Genomic DNA, 7,409 nt, shown 5'->3' on the forward strand with positions numbered 1-7,409 from the left:
GAAATATTATTCTTATTGTTGAATTCAATGAAATAAATGAAAAAATAAAACATAATAATCCCTCACCTACCATGGAATATTCTGTTTTCAGACCTGTCCACCCTATACATACACATGTATTGGTATTCAATTTATGCTATTAAATGTACATAATGCTGGCGTAGAAGGATAGAAACATATGCGGGGGGAGAGCATTTCATGGCAGGTTTTCCATTAGATGTAAGTGCAATGCACCCCCTGTTAACCCTGACTAGGACAGTGTGACATGCCTGAAACTTACTGTGCTTACTCATACTAGTGCCCTCAGTGTACAGTGAGAATCATTTGATGCTGGGATATACAGAACAGACAATAGAGGGGGGGTGCATCTCACGACAGGCTTAATGCACCCCCTGCTAACTCTGACTAGGAAAGTGTTACATGCCTGAAACTTACTGTGCTTACTCATACTAGTGCCCTCAGTGTACAGTAAGAATCATTTGATGCTTTGACACTCGTATGAATAAGCACAGTAAGTTTCAGGCATGTAATACTTTCCTAGTCGGTGTTAACATGGCACTTGCATCAAATGGAAAACAAGGCCTGCCATGAAATGCTCTCCCCCCGCATACGTTTCTTCCCTTCTACTCCAGCATTATGTACATTTAATAGCATCAATTTAATAACAATAAGCCTACATGTGTATAGGTTGGTCAGGTCTGAAAACAGAATAGTCCATGGTAGGTGGGGGATAATTATGTTTTAGTTGTACATTTATTACAGATAACAGACATCCTTCTCTTGAATTCAACAACAAAGACGGTATAATGTGAGACTTCTGTCTCCCCTTCTTTTGGATGCGATATCAAGACGAAATCCTTCACTCTCTGAATCACGCGTGCTCCCGCGAGGGGGTGCCAATCCAGAGTCATGCATCGGGTGATACAACACCGGCGCTGCATAAAGTCGACAATATCTAATGACACCATACCCAGTTTCCGGTTTCAAAATAAAAGTCGACAGGGGGGAAAAAACGATACAAAAAAAATATCGGAAATATTTTGACGGGCCAAATAAAATCGCTGGCGGGCCACATGTTCGAATGTGGGTCTCATAGCTTGCATATGCGATTTCGTAATTCCAACTGAATATTTTTCCGATAGACAAAAACTATGCAACAAACACTGTATGGCTTCAAAATGTACTAATGAGAAGGCTAACAGGTAACACTAGCATGCTAGTAGCATTGCATCGATTATTATGCTTTCTGTGGGCACCGTCGGAAATATTTAGAACTCACGCATCTAAAGTTTCGGTTAAGTCATGCTGTTGAAAAATGACATAGAATGTGCTGTGAAAAAAAGTATGGATTGGCCAGTGGATCGGCAACATTTTTCGATCCCCGATCCAGCCATGTTGTCAATATCGGGGCCGATATACGATCTTAGTATCGGATCGGTGCACCCCTACAGTACAGTACAGTTCCTGTTCTAACCGCCTCTCAATTTTTTTTAGCTAGCTGTTCGATTTGACCTATTGTCAAAATATCAATTATAACCGTTGACAAATCTGATAAGACAAATTCATCCAAATATAATAAATAGTTTTATGTATTCCAAAAATATAAATGTATCAGAAATATGAATACATTTTGCCCCAAACGAGCCAACTGAACAGCAGTGCTCAATGTACTTGCATAGCCGTTGTAGATCTGTTTAACTCACTCCTCAAGTACACTCAGGTACAGCTAACACAGTTACAATGCCGCAATGTCATACGATGACTAAACATTGGGAAGTGAAAGACGCCAGTTGGTAACGTAACCGCGACATCCAGGCAACGTGATTTTGTGACACAAACCAAAACATAAATTATATTAAAATGACAAAAGGTTGCAGTTTGCGTTGTGTAAAGGGTGAACTCATACAGCTGTCAATCATTGTCAATGCAATCCGTTTCCCCTTTCCTAACTGATTGTCTAACTACTTGGTAGATCGAAGCTTATTCAAGAAGAATGGTAATACATGATAAAAGCCCATCTCCTAATGTAAATAACCTGCACATTGTGTGTGCGGCCAGTATGGTAGAAAAATTGCAGAAAAAAGACGGACATCAAAGCATTTCAGGACAACAAAACGCAAAGAAAGAACCCTAGTGGCCTAATCTCAAAGACTAGTTGATAAAATGTTCATGCAAATGATGTGAAATGTGCTAAAATAAGTTTGTTGAGTGTTTTGTTTGGCAACATGATGGGTTCTCTTCTGTGGACTAGTAAAATAGGGACATAATTGGACAATGCCATGGATACCCCCACTCTACTTAAACTGGTGACAGAACCAAGATTAGTTTGAGGCAATGGTATTGTTGTTGTGATTAATTGTGTAGTATTGGGTATTGGTAGTTAGGAGGATGGCAAACACCTTATTTATTTTCTAGGAGACAGACTGTGAGTCAGTGAGGGTGGTGAAAGGGAAAGAGCCAGGGAGAGACTTCAGATGACACAGCCATGGCAGGACCGGGGGTCAACCTTTTTGCCTGCAGCACCAGTATAGGAGACAGTGGCACAGCACTGTCTAGTCACCTCAGTGGTGGCACAGAACCATATCAGCCACACCCACAATTTATAGAACTGCATACTCTTGCCAACAACGTGTTGACATTTCAAGAGAAATTGTTTTGCGATTTCCCCGACTTTATGATGGTTCAATTGAGATTATTTTAAGATAAGACTGCACCTTGCCCATCGTAATTACATAAACTGCACACCTGCATTCATACTTCACTGATAAGAAACACTACTCTAACTACATTTGAACAAGTTGAGACAACCCTTCAGTAACCTTCAGTACCTTCAGTAACCTTCAGTAACCTTCAGTACCTTCAGTAACTATAACATTTCCAGGAGTATTAATTATGGTTCCTCAATATACATTTAACATATTACAATGTAGGCTGTGTTACAGCCAGCAGTCATTTTGATGTCCCCCTCAGAAATTGCTCTTGAGAAAATGTCATATAATTGTGTCCCCCAAAGTTGATGACAGATTTTCGCCACTGGGTATTACAGAAACGTCTTCATTTGGCGAGCCGAGCCAGGAGTGCAAAATCCGTGGTTGGTGATTTCCTATCGAATTCCTCAAAGCCCGCCTAGTCGTACGCACCATATAAAAAAGGTAAGAACTTTCTTGAGATTGTGGACGGACCTGTTGATTGCGAATACTGTTTTAGAAGGGCTGAGAGAAAGGAGAAGGGGAAGTCCCGCAGTGGTGACGCACAGCCAAGTAGATTTTCTGTGGTCCAAATTGTGCCGGATAAATGTGGGATTGTTAAATGGTGGAGAGTGTGTTTAATCTTGTTATATGTTTGAAAACTTCAAGTGGCAGCTCGGATCTAAGACGGATTCGAGGGACCGCAGATAGAGTGCGGCTTGTCTGGGTTGTTATATGTGTGGAAACTGCAAGTGGCAGCTCGGGTCTAAGACGGATTTGAGAGACCGCAGATAGAGTGCGGCTAGTCTGGTTTGTTATATGTTTTAGATCTATTACTTTTATCACTTGTATTATTGTTTTTGTTGATTTTATGTAAAGCACGGTGGCACAAAAGAAGCAAGCAACTGTGTGCAGGTTCAGGTAGACAACCCAAATTGGTTGCTGGACTGTTGCAGAAGCATCAAACAAGGTGCACACAAGGATTATATTCCAGAGGCCAAAAGAGAAAACAGAACAGAGAACAGAGAAGTCGTAAACACTGAACCCATCCGGGCCGTATTCAGGGCGTCGATGAGTTCTCTGGTGACCCCTGAACTTGACCGTACCCTCTCCGGGGTCCCTGACACCTTGTAGGCAGAAACAGGAAATGATGTAACCTTGCAAGACAGGACCTAGGAAGAACCTATACCCCATTGTAGATGACCCCACCACCATTTTGTCAAACATTCCACCGACAGCTAATACTTTCACAGTGTAGATTTGTGCTCTGCCTTCTTTTTCATACAATTAGCACAGGAGTCACAGTATCTCTTTGCATTCACCTAGGATGGGAGACAATACACTAGTGGTGGGCATAGATTCATTTTTTAAATCTAGATTAATCTCACTGTAATCTTGGAATTAATCTAGATTAAAATGGCTCATTTAAATTACGCCGAAGGCAGTTAGAATATGTGTGCTACCCAAATAATGACTGAAAGTAAGTCTTTGAAAACGGGTTTCTCTAGCCAGGTTAGCAAGGAGATTAGTTAGCTTGGCTGATAGAGCTGTGCTGACGGGCTTGCCTCGGTTGCACTCAAACATAGTAGTTTGACGACGACTCTTCCCCTGGGCTACATCAGTGCTTGGCCCGGCATCTTCCGCATTAGCTAAGGAATGCTTTGCGTTTAGGTGGTATTTCAGACTGGAAGAACTCGTATAGTAAACTAATTCCACATTGCACAAGGTGCAAACAACCTTAGTCTTGTCGAGGTTTCCAGTGGGAAGCTTCTTAAAAATACATTTTCCCTGAAGCAAACCCGGCGGCTTCATAGCTGCATCCATGTTAGCACGTCACGTTTGATGTGGTAATTTAATATACAAGGAATACAAACAGGTTCGAAGACTCGTTCTCGCCCCCTACAGTACAATTTGCCTAGGTATACATCCGCGCTAAAATATCAAGTTGAAAGTCATCATAGCTTGCGTAGTATAGACCCAGCTCCCAACCCAACTTTGAGAATAGATTAACGCCGATATTTTCATTATCGCCAGATAAGAGTCTCACGTTAACGCAGCACGTTCACGCCGATAACGCCCCCCACTACAATACACACATACTAGACTCCAACAGGGGTTCCGTGATTCGCCATCCATCTCCCACCATGTTCTCCAGGAAGACCTGGCAGGGTTGGAGTTGCCTAACAACTCAGTTCTGGTATCATATGTTAACGATTTATTAATCTGTTCAGAAGACCCAGAGTCATGCCAAGCAGACTCACTGGCACTGCTAAAAGTCCTAGCGGACAAGGGACTTAAAGCAGTCAAGATAAAGATGCAGTGGTGCCAGGAGGAGGTATTGTTCCTTGGGCAGTTGATTAGCCATAATGCTAAGCGCATCTCCCCAGATAGGATATCAGCCATCCAAAACATGCCAAAACCACGTACCACTAAAGAACTCCAGTTGTTTCTAGGTTGTTGCAATTACTGTAGAGTGTGGGCCTGCGATTATGCTGAGATAGCTAGGCCCCTTCGAGAACTTACTACTGGTAAAGAATGTCAGACAACCTTAATATGGTCACCCAAGGCAGAGGAGGCTTTTATGACATTGAAACAGCAGTTGGCAAGTGTACCTGTGTTAGGACTACCAAACTACTCCAAAGATTTCCACCTCTTTGTAGCAGAGAAACAGGGTTTCTGCAACTCAGTTTTAGCTCAGAAAGAACAGGGAAAGTACAGACCGATAGATTACTACAAGACCAGGCCTCAGGGATACGCTACACAGGTTACATTTATGCATTTAGCAGACGCTTTTATCCAAAGCGACTTCCAAGAGAGAGCTTTACAAAAGAGCATAGGTCACTGATCATAACAACGAGGTAGTCCCAAACATTGCAAGCAGCCAAAACATGAAGCATACATTGTGAAAAAACTAAACAAGTGCCAAAGGGGAAGACCCATAAGAGCATGCAGTTTTACAAGTTTACAAATTAAAACATAAACCACAAAAAAGTGCAGGACTGTACCTGTGGAAGAACAATCAATAATAAAATATTTCACAGCCAGTACAAGACTTAACTTCGCTATAACTAGTCTACAAGAGCAACAAGTCACTCAATAAGAGTCATTGTGATCCTGGAGGAAACTAACAACAGGTCTAGCCAAGCATTCCTAAGTGCCGTTGTACTCCCGGAACAAGTGCGTCTTGAGCCTTTTCTTGAAGGTGGGGAGACAGTCGGTGTCCCTGATGGAGGTGGAGACCATTGGGGGGCCAGGCAGGAGAACAGCTTGTGTTGGGACCTGGCAGTCTTGGTTTATGAGCACTGACTGATTTGATTAGTTAACTTTGCCGCAATGCCCACTGTCTAACACATCGTGGAAGAGGGGAGATGGTAGAGATTAAAAGATTGTTTAGACGTCTGAAAGAAAAATTGACGTTGAAAAGAGAGATGTATGTATTGGTCTGAAAACAAATGTGCTGTATCTGTTTATTTTTCCAAACTTAAGAAAATATTGTAAGTTACCATAGTAAAGGGAACTATGAATATCCTTTGATGTAATTTGGCAAATAATGGGAAAAGAGAAAATAACTAAAATATAAATGTATCTTGGTTTAATTGTCATTGGTTTTAAGTTTTATTTGGGTGTATTATAAGGGCCTGTTTGGGACAAACAGTTATGCTGCGATCAGTTTGTTTTAATGATGGAATTAGTTCATAAAGAGGGTTATCGTAACCTTTTACGCCTAACAATTTTGGCGGTTGTAGCCCATCTAGCCTATGTAGGATATATGGATAAATATATTTGGTTAATCGCTACGTTAAGAAAATTATGTGGTCCATATTTCATTTGGGAATCAGACAGATTACCTTCTGGTTTGGGAGAGTGGCAATAGTTTTTTCATATCTTTGACAAAAGAGGGGTGATTTGGTAAAAAGAGAGGACTAGTTTCATGATCTACAACAGGGTTTGCTGCGAGTCCTTAAAAAGTCTTCAATCACTTTTCCTCAAAATAAGGCCTTAAAAGTATTAAAATGTATTCAATTCAGATTGGATGGGTCTTCATTTTCGCAGTGTCATGTCACTGCGAAAATGCAGGCAATCTGTTCTGTCAGTTCGAATATATATTTTTTTGCGCTGCGTCGTTTATGGTTAGGTCAGAGCATAGCCTACTGCGCAGATTTTGATGACGTAAAGCATCGGCAATACAGCAATGGTTGATAGCAACTCGACTTTCTGTTGTCTTGGTTGTGTACTCATCAAATACTGATGCCTTTAGCCTATCCCACTGTCGTGCCAGACTTTTGAGTTCGCTTTGTAACTCGGCCTTTGATGCTCTGTCATCAAATGGCCTTGGTTTCTTTACTATCAGCACAACCAACTCATAGTGCTGGCCCACAGTTTTATGAACAAACTGCAGCCATTTGTTGGTGGTGAGCTGGTCACCACTATGTCTCTAAAGATCTAACCTTTTCCAGCATACCTCCTATACCTCTTACCAATGATGTAATCATAGATGTATCGCCTCCGCTGTGTGTGTGTGGCCAGAGGAGGTCCCTACAAGACCTGGGGCCCATACCCTCTTCCAAGGCAAGGCAGCACATATATACAGCCCCTGTTGCAGGCACTTCTCACTACCATCGAAGCCTACTGTTGCATAATCTTATACCAAGTACATTTTGTGAGGATTCAGAGAATCCTCAAGAGGGGACCCTTAAATGTATCTCCCCATACTAACATAAA

Source organism: Hypomesus transpacificus, chromosome 21 (genome assembly GCF_021917145.1).
Source record: "Hypomesus transpacificus isolate Combined female chromosome 21, fHypTra1, whole genome shotgun sequence".
Lineage (NCBI taxonomy): Eukaryota > Metazoa > Chordata > Actinopteri > Osmeriformes > Osmeridae > Hypomesus > Hypomesus transpacificus.